General features: G+C 41.0%; 1 protein-coding gene across 3 annotated transcripts in view; it reads right to left on the bottom strand.

Annotated features, from left to right (window-relative positions):
* The window catches only part of LOC111748342 (heat shock transcription factor, X-linked member 3-like), a 145,909-nt gene that overhangs the window by 14,979 nt on the left and 114,040 nt on the right, over positions 1–16,890 (bottom strand). The window contains exon 10 of one of the 3 annotated variants that reach the window (XM_064277692.1): positions 16,633–16,751. The exons of the other annotated variants lie outside the window; for them this stretch is intronic. The gene's annotated coding sequence lies outside the window, so the exon portion shown is untranslated. The remainder of the gene's footprint in view (positions 1–16,632; positions 16,752–16,890) is intronic. 3 annotated transcript variants of the gene reach the window in all.

Here is a 16,890-nt window from a genome sequence, read left to right as displayed (position 1 = left end):
TTTTCATTGTGACATTTCCACATCATTCTTAATATGTTAAGGAATTTAAAAAAATCCTGTAGAGGCAGATTGATTCATCCCAGGCAGCCTGCTTTTCACCTGTGATAGCCACCACCAGCGTGTAGTGGTAACACAGGGATACAAGTTTCGATTTTCCTTGGCCGTGGCCAAACCAAGTAAGACGGGTGCGGGGTGAACACAGCGCTCGCCTGGGAATTGGTAGACCTAAGCTCCAACCACAGCTCTTATGTCACAGAACTGTGTGATCGTGGACAAATAGCCTAACTCTCTAGGCTTCAATTTTCTCATTTGTAAAATTAAGGTTGGACTAGTTATCTCTAACATCCCTTCATGCTCTACAAGTTTATCATTCACTTTCACAGGATGTATCACTCCAACAAGCATCGGTATTTTATACAGAGGAATCTAATTATTTCTTTAGAACAAAAGAAAAATTAAATTCAGTTTTACATGTAAACTATACAATCACACACAGAACAATTGGGTAAAGAAAGCCTACATGTAAAGGATTCATTTTGTCACTAGAGAAAAACTCAGTCTCTAACCATTTGTTTTGTTAATCTCACTCCCTACTATAAGCTGCCTCAGGGCATTTTCGCAGCTTTTCCCAGCCTGTCCTACTTTAGTTTTAGCTGTTAAATCTATAGGCTCCAAGCGCTAAATACTAGATTAATAGGTCCTTACTAAGAGTTCGAATATCTCAGCCAGCTCTTGCGCCACCAGCTTTAATCTTCTCTCTTGTCTTCCCCAGTAATCAGCTTTTGCATAGTTCCCAAGTCTCAGCCCCTTTCTCAAATTCCCATTATTTTCCTCTCCTTGAATAGGAGTTTTTGAGCTGCCTTTTATGCTGGAGGCATATGATGTCATTGTGTCTACCCCCGGCTGTTCTTAATTTTCTCTCAGACCAGCTCTCTTGAAGGACTCTCAGCAGGCCCAAAGACATAGCCCTCCCTTCCAGGGTGCAGATGAAAAGCTGGGGTAGAGGGAAACAAGGACCGTTCACCAACCCATGATGACTAATCCTAGCGAAATAAAAGGCCGAGCACGTTTAATAAGCAGAGCACTCCAGGAAGAGGGTGAAGCCAACTGAATAAGCCCCAGGCTCTGATGAGACAAGTGTGCTCTTGGAAACTGTCTTAGCAACAGGAGTTTGCTATCTCAGATGTGGACTGTCTCTACCTAAAGCAATTCTCTAAGACCAGAACATCGCCCTCGGAGGTCATCTTTGCTTCTTACTGTCTGGAAGCACCTGGCTCTAACCACCCCCAACACCAGCCTCCTGCCTCCAAACAACAGCTGGCTGCCCCTGTCGAGAAAGAGTTAAAAGGGATCGTGGGGGACTCTAGACACATTTAGCTCTCTCCTCCACAGGTGTCCAGTGTTTTGTGATGTGGCAGAAAAAAAAAAACCTTTATACCTTAATACACTAATTCACATGACTCATAATTCTCACTGAATTCATGTTCCAGCATGAATTCAGTAAGCTTGAAAAATGATGATGTAACAATGCTTTATGCAAAGGAATGAATCTCTGAGTTGGAAATCCATACTGTATACCCGCACCTGGCTAAAGCAGATAGGATAGTGCCCATGTGCTAGTAACTCTGGAATGATAGTGGTAAAAGCATTTCGTTGCCTCATCCTATTCAGGCCAGCAGCCAGGTGAGAACAAATCCCTCCAGAGCAGTGCAATTTTGATGGAGGAAAGGCAGGCTAGGGAGGAGAGCAGAGTAGAAACCCATGATGGGACCAACTAAATGGACCCTGGCTATACATTAGAATCCTCTCAGGTGCTTTTAAAAAAAACTTTATTTTGAAATAATTTAAGAATTACAGAAAGGTTGCAAAAACAGCAGAGGGCTACCGGACTCCCTTCAGCCAGCTTCTCCCATGCCAACAACTACATGACCATGGTCCAGTTATCAAAACTAAGAAATTAACGTTGACAATACTAAAAATGAATAATATTAAACTAAACTACAGATTTTTTTTTTTTTGGATGTCACTAGTTTTTCCATTAATGTCTATTGTCTGTTCCAAGATCAAACTCAGGATACCGTACTGCATTTAGGCATCCTATCTCCTTTTTTCTATCTCCTTGGTCTCCTCCAATTTGTGACAGTCCATCAGTCAGTCCTTCCGTGTCTTTCATGATCTTGACACCTTAAACAGCACTGATCAGATATTTTGTAGACTGTTCCTCATCAGTTTTTCCACTAATGTCCTTTTTCTGTTCAGGATCCTATCCAGGATACTACGCTGCATTTAGTCACCATATCTCCTTAGTTGCCTCCAATCTGTAACCATTTCTCAATATCTCCTTGTTGTTCATAACCTTGACAGTTTCAAAAATTATCAATCCTTCAATTTTGGTCTGTCTGATGCTTTCTCTTGATTAGACTGGGGGTATGAGTCTAGGGGAAGAATAGCATGCAGATGAAGTGCCTTTCTCATTACATCACAGCAAGGTACATGATGTCCACATGACTAATAACTAATCACTGGTGATATTAACCTTGATCACTTGGTTACAGACGTTTCTGCCAGGCTTCTCTACTCTACAAAACAAAACCCAGTGTCGTCGAGCTACTATATTTTAAAACTCTTATGTTGAAATTATTGTAGATTCATAGGAAGTTAAAAATACAATATAGAGAGGTTCCATGTACCCTTTGCCCAGTCTCCTCCAAAGGTTACATCTTATGTAACTATAGTACAATATCAAAACCAGAAAATTCACATTGGTACAATGTGTATAGAATTTTATGCCATTTCATCACATGTGTATATTCATGTGACCACCACTGCAGTCCAGATATAGAAGTGTTCCATCACCACAGAGACCACCCTCATGCTGTCTCCATATAGTCACATCCCACCCCACCCCCCAAAATCTCTAGCCTCTGGAAACCACTCATCTCTTTTCCAGCTCTTTAATTTTGTTGTTTTCAAGAATGTTATATAAATGGAATCATATAGTAAATGACCTTTTGAGACTGGCTTTTTTCATTCAGCATAATACCCATAAGATCCATCCAAGCTGTTGTGTGTATCAACGGTCCATTCTTTTTATTGCTAAGTGGTATTCTATGGTATGGATGCCCCACATTTTGTTTAACCATTCACCTATTGAGGAACATTTGGGATGTTTCCAGGTTGTTGGTATTGCAAATAGTGCTTCAATAAGCATTTATGTACAGGCTTTTGTGTGGACACAAGTTTTCATTTCTCTGGGGTACATACTTAAGTGTGTGATTGCTGGGTTGTATGGTAAGTCAACATTTAGTTGTTTAAGAAATTACTAAACTGATTTCCATAGTGACTGTACCATTTCACATTCCCACCAGTAATCTATGAGAGATCCAGTTCCTGTGCATCCTCATCAGCATTCCATATTGTCACTATTTTACTATATATCTGCTTTAACAGATGTATAGTCATATCTCTTCATGGTCTTAATCCACCTTTTCCTATGTCTAGCGATGGTGAACATTTTTTCATGCGCTTATTTGCCATCTGTATATCCTCTCTGGTAAAACGTCTGTTTATATCTTCGGCCTATTTTCTAATCGGAATATTTTGGGTTTTTACTATTGAGTTTTGAGAGTTCTTTATGTATTCTAGACACTAGTTCTTTGTCAGACATGTGAGTTGGAGATGTTTTCTCCCCATCTACATCTTGTTTTTTCATCCTGTTTAACAGGGTCTTTCAGAGAGCAAATGTTTTTAACTTTGATGAATTTCAATTTATCAATTTTCTTTCCTTTCATGGATCATGCTTTTGGTGTCAAGTCTAAAAGAAAATCTTTACCTAGTCCTAGATCCTACTGTACTTAACTTAAAAAACACAAGTTCATATACCTAGAAGCAGTGAAGGCAGGAATGCAAACAGAAAGCTGTACACCAAGGTTCATCGCAGTACTTTTCACAATAGCAAATGGTGGAAACAACTGAAATGTCCATTAACAGATGAATGGATAAACAAAATGTGGTATATACATGTAATGAAATATTACTCAACCATAAAGAGAAACGAAGTCCTGATGCATGCCACAATATGCATGAACCTTGAAAAAATTATGCTGAGTGAAATACATCAGTCTCAAAAGGACAAATACTGTATGATCTCACTACATGAAATAAGCAAATATATAGAAACTGAAGATTATTAGTGGTTACCAAGGATGGGAAGGAGGGGGAAACAGGCAGTTTTTGCTTTGGGGGCATTGAGTTTATGTAATGGTGATAGAATAATTTGGAAAAGGACAGTGATAATGGTTGCACAACATGAAGATTGTAATCAATGTCACTAAAATATACAAGGAGAAACTGTTGAATTGATTAGTGCTTTGTTGTATATATTTTCACCCCAATAAAAAAAAAATACAGATTCAAAGATAAAATTATGAAGAATTTCAGGATGGTAACCACAGAGCATTAAACTCACAGCATGGGGTCCCCTTCTGAGCATGGAACCCTATACAACTGCACTGATCACATGCCCATGAAGAAAGCCCTGCCCCTACGTGATTCTAATGTGCAGGTAGGGTTGAAAACTACTGAGCTAGATACTGGAACAGTTGGTAGTCAGGCTGGTCTTGCTCCAACCAACTCCCAGACTTCCCAAGCCCTGCAGAAAACCAGGGATAGAGACACTGACCCAACAGTAGCTAAGAGGAAGAGACCAGACCGGATATCACTGCCTGAGGCTGTGTCACTGTGCAATTCACAGTAGTGAAGCAGAGAGGACAAGTCCTCCATTTGGAAGTCTCTCATACCTTTCTCTATCTTCAAGCCCAGAGGCCTGCCTCAGAGCCTGCTGACTGCCTGTTGGCCTGCCTTGCCCAGTGTGAACCATTTTAAGTTGGCCTGCCTTGCCTAATGTGAAGGGTTTTAAGATATGGTCTATACATAGCTGGGGCGTTGGTGGTGCAGCAGAGACCTGACAGCAGGAGAAGGCATGATGGGCTTTAGGCAGAGGTCGAGAGGGCCAGAGAAAGGCATGCCTGCAAACATGGCTGGGAAGAGGCTGTCCTGATGGAAGAACTGTATCCTGAGTATTTCTGAGACTGAATTGTTATCTGTTACTTCCCTAATAAACCCCATAATTATGAGTATTGTCTGTGAGTTCTGTGTGGCCATTGAAATGAATTACTGACCCCAGCAGAGAAGTAGAGATCACTGTGGGAGGAATGGCTGGTGTCAGAATTGGTAAAGATGGCAAAGACAGGAGGTGTGTCTGCCCTCTGCCTCATAGGAATCAGCCTCGGGCTGTTGATCTTGATTCTCCTTCCCCCTGGTGAGGTCAGAGGAAGTCTGATGCCATCTCCATGCCATTTTTACAGCTTGTATCTAAAATATATAAAGAATTCTCTAAAGTCACCAGTAAGAAAGCAAACAATCCATTTAGAAAATGGGCAAAGACAGAAACGGTCATTTCATCAAAGAAGATATATGGATGGCATCTCCACCCCTTCTAGCCATTCTGTAGTGTGCAGCATGGGAGCCACTTTTCTGGTCTACGCAGATGCACTGGTGGGATCCCTGGTGGCATTTATTTTTATTTATTTATTTTTCTTTTTTTCCTTTTTGTTTTTCTTCATTTCTTGGTTTCTCATCTCTCCGCTCCAGCGACAGACTCACTCAGCACTTTTTTTTGTCTCCTTTTTCTCTCTCCTCCTTCTCTTCTTTCCCATATCCAACCTAGCTCCGCACATCACAACCTCCCCCTCCCCCTCCCTCCTGCCTATCTGCCCAATGTGTTGAACATCACATCCCTGAAACAGCACAGCCACGGCCTACCGGAACCTGCCCTGAACTGACCCATGGCCCACCTTGTTGGCCACAGTAGGTGTCACGAACAACCCACCCCAGCCCCTCCCCTTCAGCTAGACCTGCCCCGCTGCATCATAGCTGAGTGACTGGCCCTGTCCATTGGACAAGGAGATGAAAAGTATCATGGCCACAGATGAGCAAACAACAAAGAATGCACAGCCTGCCTGCTCAGACATAACCAAATAAAACAAAAAAGCAGCATGAAACAAACAAATCCACAATCACTAAATGAAGAAAATAACTACTGAATGTCCTAAAGACAGCACACAATATCCAAACATATAAAAATAACAGGACAAGATAGTTCCAGTAGGCATCCAAAATAAAACACCAGGTACTTTCTGGTAGAAGATAAGTCACTGGAACTACCTGATAGGGAATTCAAATCTCTAATATTCAGAGCTGTCCAAGAGTTGAAGCAAAAAGCAGACAAAAATGAGGAAAAAAAACAGACAAATTCATGGAAAATACAGACAGAAAAATGGAACAATTCAGGAAAACAATACAGGAACAAAAAGTCAAAATAAATTCACAACTAGAAATCATACAAAAACAACAATTAGAAATCCAAAAGATAAACAACAAGATTTCAGAAATGGTCACTGACACAGAAGGTCTGAGGAGCAGGTTTGAAACAATGGAAGAGAGGATCAGTGAAATTGAAGACAAATACTTGGATACCACTTTGTTCAAGGAAATATCAGAAAAAAAAGAATGAAGAAAAATGAGGAAACCCTGAGAATGATATGGGATACAATCCAAAGCAAAAATTTGTGAGCGATCAGAGTTCCAGAACAGGAGGAGAAAATGGAAAACATAGAAAGAGTCATTGAAGAATTGTTGACAGAAAGCTTCTCTAATATCTTGAACGACGAAAAGCTGACCATCCAAGAAGCTCAACAAACCACATATAGAATAGCCCCGAAAGAACATCACAAAGGCATATCATACACACTCACTAAAACCAAAGACAAAGAATCCTGAGAGCAGCTCAAGAAAAACAAAAATTCACATACAGAAGGAAAACAATAAAACTAAGCTCTGATTGCTCGGCAGAAACCATGCAGGCAAGAAAGCAATGGGATGACATACATAAAAGCTTGAAAGAAAAAAAAAACTCCAACCAAGAAAAATGTATCCTGCAAAACTCTCATTCAAATATGATGGTGAAATTACAACATTTCCAGACAAGCAGAAATTAAGGGCTTATGTAAAAACCAAACCAAACTTGAAAGAATCATTAAAGGAAGCCCTTCAGTTTGAGAACAAACAACATCAGATGACAGCCTGAATCTAGGACACAAAATCACGCCACCCAGACACCAACGTAGGAAATGAACTCTCAAGGACTATTCAAAGCCAAAAAATTTACAACAGGGAACCAGAGAGGTTAATTTGTAAATGATAATGTCAGAAAAATAAAAGAGGGAATAAACAGTGTAGGTATAGGACTTTCTAATGGAGGGGAAGGCAAGACGAATAAAAAAGGAGGACTTGCACTACCTGATCTCAGAACCTACTATACATCTATGTTACTCAAAACAGCCTGGTAGTGGTATAATGACAGATACATTGACCAATGGAACAGAATTGAGAACCCAGATGTAAATCCATTCTCCTAAGGTCACTTGATCTTCGACAAGGGCCCAGAGTCCATCACATGGGGAAAAGTCAGTCTTTTTTAACAAATGGTGCTGGCAAAACTGGATGTCCACCTGCAAAAAAATGAAACAGGACCCATACCTCACAACATACACAAAACTAACTCAAAATGGATCAAAGACCTAAATATAACACCAAGAACTATAAAGATCATAGAAGAAAAAGCAGGATCAACACTAGAGGCCCTAATACATGGCATTAACAGGATACAAACCATAACTAACAACACACAAACTCCAGAAGATAAGCTAGATAACTGTGATCTTCTAAAAATTAAACAATTAGCTCATAAAAAGACTTCACCGAAAGAGTAAAAAGAGAATCTACAAACTGGGGGGAAATTTTTGGCTATTACAAATCCGACAAAGGTCTAATCTCTAAACTCTACAGGAAAATCCAGCATCTCTACAACAAAAAGTCAAAAAATCCAATTAAAAAATGGGCTAAGGAAATGAACAGACACTTCAACAAAGAAGACATTCAAGCAGCTAACAGGCACATGAGGAAATGCTCGTGACTACTAGCCATTAAAAAAAAAAGCCATTAGAGAAATGCAAATCAAAACCACGATGAGATACCATCTCATCCCAACATTAGCACGAATCAAAAAAAAAAAGAAAAGAAAACAAATGTTTCAGAGGCTGCAAGAGATTGGAACTCTTATGCACTGCTGGTGGGAATGCAAAATGATACAACCACTTTGGAAAACAATGTGGCGCTTCCTTAAAAGCTATAAATTGAAATACCATATGATCCAGCAATCCCACTCCTAGGAATATATCCTAGAGAAATAAGAGTCATCACATGAATAAACATACACACCCAGGTTCACTGCAGCATTGTTCACAATAGCAAAAAGATAGAAACAACCTAGATGCTCATCAACAGATGAATGGATAAACAAACTATAGTACATACCCACAATGGGGTATTTCGCAACGATAAGGAACAAAGATGTATCTGGGAAGCATCTCACAGCATGGATGAATCTGGAGGGCATCATACTGAGTGAAACAAGGCAATCACAAAAGGACAAACATTGTATGAGACCACTATAATAAAAACTAATGAAAAGGTTTATACACAAAAAGAAACAATCTTTGATGGTTACTAGGGAGGGAAGGGGTGGAGATGGAAAAACACTAAATAGACGACAGATAAGTGGTAACTTGAGTGAAGGTAAGACAGTACACGATACTGGGGAAGCCAGCACAACTTGTACAAGACAAGGTCATGGAAGCTGCAATGACACATCAAAAGTCTCCGATGGACCAAAGTACTGGGATGGGGGCGGTGGGGACCATGGTCTCGGGGAACTTCTAGCTCAATTGGCATAACAGAGTTTATAAAGAAAATGTTCTACATTCTACTTTGGTGAGTAGTGTCTGGGGTCTTAAAAGCCTGTGAGCAGCCATCTAAGACACTCCACTGGTCTCACCCTTTCAGGAGCAAGGGAGAATGAAGGAAACTAAAGATACAAGGGAAAGATTAGTCCAAAGGACTAATGGACCACAACTAACACGGGCTCCACCAGTCTGAATCCAGTACAACTAGGTGATGTCCGGCTACCACCACTGATTGCTCTGACAGGGATCACAATAGAGGGTCCCAGACAGAGCTGGAGAAAAATGTAGAACAAAATTCTAACTCTCAAAAATAAGACCAGACTTGGAGGGCGGAGCCAAGATGGCGGACTAGGCAGACGCTACCTCGGATCCCTCTTACAACAAAGACACGGAAAAACAAGTGAATCGATCACATACATAACAATCTACGAACCCTGAACAACAAACACAGATTTAGAGACGGAGAACGAACTAATACGGGGAAGCAGCGATTGTTTCCAGAGCCTGGAGCCAGCGTACCAGTCAGGTACGGCACAAGCACAGAGAGCGGCTCCACCCCCCTGAACTAACCCCGGGAGGGGGACCAGCTGGTTCCACGGGCGGCGTGGGACGCAGCCAGTAGAAGTCCCCAGGAGGCAGTGACTGGTCTTGGAGCAGAAAGAGCAGCGTCCGCGACGGGGAACCGTCCCGCAGGGATTTGGACTGGACGCAGGTACGGCATAAACACGAAGAGCTGCTCCACCCCCCTGAACTAACCCCGGGAAGGGGACCAGCCGGGTCACGCAGGCGGCGTGGGACGCAACTGGTAGGAGAAGTCCCTGGGAGGCAGCGACTGGTATTGGAGCGGGGACAACAGCGTCCCAGCCGGGACACTCGGTCACGGCACAAGCACGAGGACCTGCTCCACCCATCTGAACTAACCCCGGGAGGAGGCCCAACTGGTTCTTGGAGGCGGCACGGCCACGCGGCTGGAGGGACGAGAAGTCCCCGGGAGGCAGCGACTGATTTTGGAGTCGAGAGTGCACCGTCCCAGTAGGGGAGCCTTGACGCTGGGCGTGAGGCTGGAAGCGGAGGATCTGACCGTGACTCCAGTGGGCCAGACCCCCCGGGGGCAATCTCCACACAGCCAGCACACATAGGCGATGCGCCTGCGGGAATCTCAGATATAATAGTCATTCCAAGCAAGACAAGCAACTCTGGCTATATTCTGAGTTGCCACTCTCCTATCTCTCTGTTCCCTCCCCCATCCTCCCCAGGCGGCTTCATTAACATCTGAATAGCCTGAGCCAGAGGGAGAACTCTGATAGGGATCTGACTGCATTTTTTTTTAGCGGATTTTCTGGAAAAACTAGTTTCCCAGTGATGGCTCGGAGACAACAATCCATATCAAACCACTTAAAGAAGCAGACCATGACAGCTTCTCCAACCCCCCAAACAAAAGAATCAAAATCTTTCCCAAATGAAGATACAATCCTGGAATTATCAGATACAGAATATAAAAAACTAATTTACAGAATGCTTAATGATATCACAAATGAAATTAGGATAACTGCAGAAAAAGCCAAGGAACACACGGATAAAACTGTTGAAGAACTCAAAAAGATTATTCAAGAACATACTGGAAAAATTAATAAGTTGCAAGAATCCATAGAGAGACAACATGTAGAAATCCAAAAGATTAACAATAAAATAACAGAATTAGACAACGCACTAGGAAGTCAGAGGAGCAGACTCGAGCAATTAGAATGCAGACTGGGACATCTGGAGGACCAGGGAATCAACACCAACATAGCTGAAAAAAAATCAGATAAAAGAATTAAAAAAAATGAAGAAACCCTAAGAATTATGTGGGACTCTATCAAGAAGGATAACCTGCGGGTGATTGGAGTCCCAGAACAGGGAGGGGGGACAGAAAACACAGAGAAAATAGTTGAAGAACTCCTGACAGAAAACTTCCCTGACATCATGAAAGACGAAAGGATATCTATCCAAGATGCTCATCGAACCCCATTTAAGATTGATCCAAAAAGAAAAACACCAAGACATATTATCATCAAACTCACCAAAACCAAAGATAAACAGAAAATTTTAAAAGCAGCCAGGGAGAAAAGAAAGGTTTCCTTCAAGGGAGAATCAGTAAGAATATGTTCTGACTACTCAGCAGAAACCATGCAGGCAAGAAGGGAATGGGACGACATATACAGAACACTGAAGGAGAAAAACTGCCAGCCAAGGATCATATATCCAGCAAAACTCTCTCTGAAATATGAAGGCGAAATTAAGATATTTACAGACAAACACAAGTTTAGAGAATTTGCAAAAACCAAACCAAAGCTACAAGAAATACTAAAGGATATTGTTTGGTCAGAGAACCAATAATATCAGACATCAGCACAACACAAGGTCACAAAACAGAACGTCCTGATATCAACTCAAATAGGGAAATCACAAAAACAAATTAAGATTAATTAAAAAAAAATACACATAACAGGGAATCATGGAAGTCAATAGGTAAAAGATCACAATAATCAAAAAGAGGGACTAAATACAGGAGGCATTGAACTGCCATATGGAGAGTGATACAAGGCGATATAGAACAATACAAGTTAGGTTTTTACTTAGAAAAATAGGGGTAAATAATAAGGTAACCACAAAAAGGTATAACAACTGTATAACTCAAGATAAAAACCAAGAAAAACGTAACGACTCAACTAACATAAAGTCAAGCACTATGAAAATGAGGATCTCACAATTTACTAAGAAAAACGCCTCAGCACAAAAAAGTATATGGAAAAATGAAATTGTCAACAACACACATAAAAAGGCATCAAAATGACAGCACTAAAAACTTATTTATCTATAAGTACCCTGAATGTAAATGGACTAAATGCACCAATAAAGAGACAGAGAGTCACAGACTGGATAAAGAAACACGATCCATCTATATGCTGCCTACAAGAGACACACCTTAGACTTAGAGACACAAACAAACTAAAACTCAAAGGATGGAAAAAAGTATATCAAGCAAACAATAAGCAAAAAAGAAGAGGAGTAGCAATATTAATTTCTGACAAAATATACTTTAGACTTAAATCCACCACAAAGGATAAAGAAGGACACTATCTAATGATAAAAGGGACAATTGATCAGGAAGACATAACCATATTAAATATTTATGCACCCAATGACAGGGCTGCAAGATACATAAATCAAATTTTAACAGAATTGAAAAGCGAGATAGATACCTCCACAATTATAGTAGGAGACTTCAACACACCACTTTCGGAGAAGGACAGGACATCCAGTAAGAAGCTCAACAGAGACACGGAAGATCTAATTACAACAATCAACCAACTTGACCTCATTGACTTATACAGAACTCTCCACCCAACTGCTGCAAAATATACTTTTTTTTCTAGCGCACATGGAACATTCTCTAGAATAGACCACATATTAGGTCATAAAACAAACCTTTGCAGAGTCCAAAACATCGAAATATTACAAAGCATCTTCTCAGACCACAAGGCAATAAAACTAGAGATCAATAACAGAAAAACTAGGGAAAAGAAATCAAATACTTGGAAAATGAACAACACCCTTCTGAAAAAAGACTGGGTTATAGAAGACATCAAGGAGGGAATAAGGAAATTCATAGAAAGCAACGAGAATGAAAATACTTCCTATCAAAACCTCTGGGACACAGCAAAAGCAGTGCTCAGAGGCCAATTTATATCAATAAATGCACACATACAAAAAGAAGAAAGAGCCAAAATCAGAGAACTGTCCCTACAACTTGAACAAATAGAAACTGAGCAACAAAAGAATCCATCAGGCACCAGAAGAAAACAAATAATAAAAATTAGAGCTGAACTAAATGAATTAGAGAACAGAAAAACAATTGAAAGAATTAACAAAGCCAAAAGCTGGTTCTTTGAAAAAATTAACAAAATTGATAAACCATTGGTTAGACTGACTAAAGAAATACAGGAAAGGAAACAAATAACCCGAATAAGAAATGAGAAGGACCACATCACAACAGAACCAAATGAAATTAAAAGAATCATTTCAGATTATTATGAAAAATTGTACTCTAACAAATTTGAAAACCTAGAAGAAATGGATGAATTCCTGGAAAAACACTACCTACCTAAACTAACACATTCAGAAGTAGAACAACTAAATAGACCCATAACAAAAAAAGAGATTGAAACGGTAATCAAAAAACTCCCAACAACAAAAAAAAAATAAGACCAGACTTACTGGCCTGACAGAGACGGGAGAAACTTGGAGAGTATGGCCCGCAGACATCCTTTCAGCTCAGTAATGAAGTCACTCCCAAGGTTCACCCTTCAGGCAAAGACTAGACACGCCCATAAAACAAAACAAGACTAAAGGGGCATGCCAGCCCTGGGGCAAGGGCTAGAAGGCAAGAGGGGACAGAAAAGCTGGCAATAGGGAACCCAAGGTGGAGAATGGAGAGTATTGACAGGAGGTGGGGTTGTTAACCAATGTCATAAAGCAATATGTGTACTGACAGTTTAATGAGAAGCTAGTTTGTTCCGTAAACCTTCATGTAAAGTACAATTAAAAAAAAAAGATATATGGATGGCAAAATAAGCACATGATATATTTTCAACATCATTAGCTATTAGGGAAACGCAAATTAAAATCACGATGAGATGCCTCTGCACAGTTGAGTAGTTGTGACAGAAACCATATGTATTTCCTACCCAGCCCTTACAGAAGCACTGCAACCCACACTCACCCAGTGCTCTGAGCACATCAGTCTACATTCTCATCTCTGCCTGTTACATCTGATCAGAACGCTGGTCACCACCAGACAGCATTAGCGCCCAGGTCATGCCCACAGCCTGCACCCCTCTTTCTCACACATACATCACCAAGTAAACGTTCCTTTACCTTCTTAAACTCAGCTCAAGCACCACCTCTTCTTGCTGTCTTCTCTGGCCATTCATTCCCACCCCAAGCTGGAGGAAAGTGACCTTCTTTTTCTTTCCATAATACCCTCTGCATACTTTTATCACTGTTTTTACAATTGTTGCTGTTGTTAGGTGCCGTCCGGTCAGTTCCAACTCATAGTGACCCTATGCACAACAGAACAAAACACTGCTGGCTCCTGCACCATCCTCACAATTGCTGTTGTGCTTGAGCCCGTTGTTGCTGCCACTGTGTCAATCCATCTCCTTAAGGGTCTTCCTCTTTTTTACTGACCTTCTACTTTACCAGGAAGCCCTGGTGGCATACTGGCTAAGAGCTATGGCTGCTAACCAAAAGGTCAGCATTTTGAATCCACCAGGCACTCCTTGGAAACACTATGGGCCAGTTCTACTCTCTTCTGTAGGGTCGCTATGAGTCGGAATCGACTTGACGGCAATAGGTTTGGTTTTCGGTTTTGGTTTTCTACTTTTCCAAGCATGATGTCCCTCTCCAGGGACTGGTCCCTCCTGATAACATGCCCAAAGTACGTGAGACCAAGTCTCGCCATCCTCGCTTCCAAGGAGCATTCTGGCTATACTTCATCCAAGAGAGATTTGTTGGTTCTTTTGGCAGTCCATGGTATATTCAATATGCTTCACCAACACCATAATTCAAAGGGGTCAATTCTTCTTCTGTCTTCCTTATTTATTGTTTTTACAATAGTGTTTTAGAATTGCCTGTTTGCTTTGTCCATCTCCCCAACTAAACTGCAAGCTCCTGAAGAAGAGGGAGAGTATCCTATTTATCTTTATATCATGGTACTCAGCATGGTGAAGGGTATATTGATAAAAACAAAACAAAACAGAAAAAGCTAATGGTTGGATGAAAGAATGAATGGACAAATTGAGATCCAGAGAGGGAAAGTCCTTTTCCTAAAGTTACACAACATGTTTTAGCTAAATTAGGACATCCTCTAGCAACAATCACATTGTTTTTCCACTGTGGCGATTCTTTGATATACCCTCTTCACCCCACGTGTGTATGTGTGTGTGTGTGTGCATGCGCATGTGTGAGCCTGCTTCTGTCTGATGATATGACAAAGGAAGGATTATTTGCTTAGCTGCAGTCTACAAGGGAGACACCTAGGCTAGAGCCCATTTATCTTCATTTGACTCAAACCCTCACTGGGATTGCACAAGGTGGCCCCATTGTTAGGGCTGTACACTGACCCTGGATTAGAACCACAAATCATTCAGATGCAACCCACACTCACTGAGCGCATGCCCTGGGCTAGATATTTTCTCAGCCAACATCTCACTAAACCCTCATAACAACCCTTGGCAATAGGTAGTTATTATTACCCCCATCCTAAGTTGAGAAAACTGAGGCCCCGGTAATAAATAGAGAACAGATAATCAGTTTACTATAGGTGCTTCAGAAACCCTGATGGCGTAGTGGTTAAGTGTTACAGCTGCTAACCAAAAGGTCAGCAGTTCGAATCCATCAGGCACTCTTTGGAAACTCTGAGGAAGTTCTACTCTGTCCTATAGGGTCACTACAAGATGAACTGACTCGATGGCAATGGGTTTTCTTGGTTTATAGGCAGTTCAATCTCGGTCCCTGCTTACATCATTATGATTTCCTATTACAAAGCCATATTATGAGCCAGGGAGCTAGCAAGGGTTTCTGGAAAGAGAAAAATTTTTTTACTGGAATAAGAGCACTCTAGGTAGGGGAAACTGGCCACCTGAACTAATCCTGAATTAGGGACATTTGCCCAAGTCATTGGTTTCTATGCCTATAAAATACAACAGGAAAGACATCAGCTGATTGAAGGAAGGACTTCCTGGTTGGCCAGGGGCCTCCATGTTCCAAAGATAGACAGGGGAGCTCATGGAGTCTCTCTGTTGGCAGGAGAAGAGATAGTCTCAAGAGTTTCTTTCAAATTAAGAGATTAAAAAAGGTGCGGGAGGTAAAAAAAAAAAGAGAAACATAGGGAAGAAAAGATATCAAGAATTGCCGTATCTTCTGCCTTAGAAAGGTCAGTTCAACATACTATCTTCCCTCTTGAATGCCTCCTTTCTAATTTCACCCTTTAGATCACAGATACTTAGCTTTCATTGAGACATAATCATCAGTGGAAATCACAAGGTCAAAAACTCCAATTTGACCAGCTTTTTTCTTCCTCACCTTCGTAACATGAACACTGACATTATGGTGATGGATAATTGTTCTGTCCAGAATCATCAACCCACTGTACCTTTAAAACACCTGTCAAAACTGGTGTTGACAAATGGAAATACTGTCTCCAATTTTAAGCAGACTTTACAGCATAAATAATCCAACATCAATCAGCATTCTAGTGACCAGAGGCCAAGCCCAAAGGGGTTACACTGGTGTGAAGGCCCATGGGTTAGGGAGAGTCTGAACCACATCTCACTTGGTATAAAAGTTTTCCAATTGACACAGATTTCATATAGTCCATTCAAAAACAAACCTTAAACAGGCACACTTTAAAAACCCTTTGTTGGATATCTGTATACATACAAGGACACAATCAAGAGCAAGAAAAAGGCTCTATTTCATTTGCACAATACATTTTCCCTAATACGCCTCCAATCAGCAGTGCTCTACCTCTGGAATTCCAGGCTCAACTTGTATCTAATCACTGTCAAATGAAAAGGAGATAATAAAATTACTAGCGTGTTGCAAAGTGATTAAATTTACATAATGACTCTCGGTTTGATTAAATGCCAGATCCCTCCTCCAAAAAAAAAATTACCTATAGAGCCATTAAATCTTACAGCCACACACACTTCACTGAGCTTACGCTTTCTCCAGAGAAGCTCCGGTGTATCTTTGCAGAGATTACTGCCACCCCTCCGCAGGAACACAGCATGCAGGTAATGCCTGGAAATTCATTCAGGAGAGTGGGAGGGTCTCACGTGGCTGATATGAAGAATAAATATCAGAAAAATGTAAGCGAGACAGTCACTGTGTTCATCCAGAGAAAAGAACATGCCACAGACTCAGGTGCAGACTTTTCTACTCCACTGAAAATAGAATGTCTTCTTAAAAGGCCATCCAG

Source organism: Loxodonta africana, chromosome X (assembly GCF_030014295.1).
Source record: "Loxodonta africana isolate mLoxAfr1 chromosome X, mLoxAfr1.hap2, whole genome shotgun sequence".
NCBI lineage: Eukaryota > Metazoa > Chordata > Mammalia > Proboscidea > Elephantidae > Loxodonta > Loxodonta africana.
Note: the sequence above shows the minus strand (reverse complement) of the source record. Positions and strands in the feature narration are given on the sequence as shown.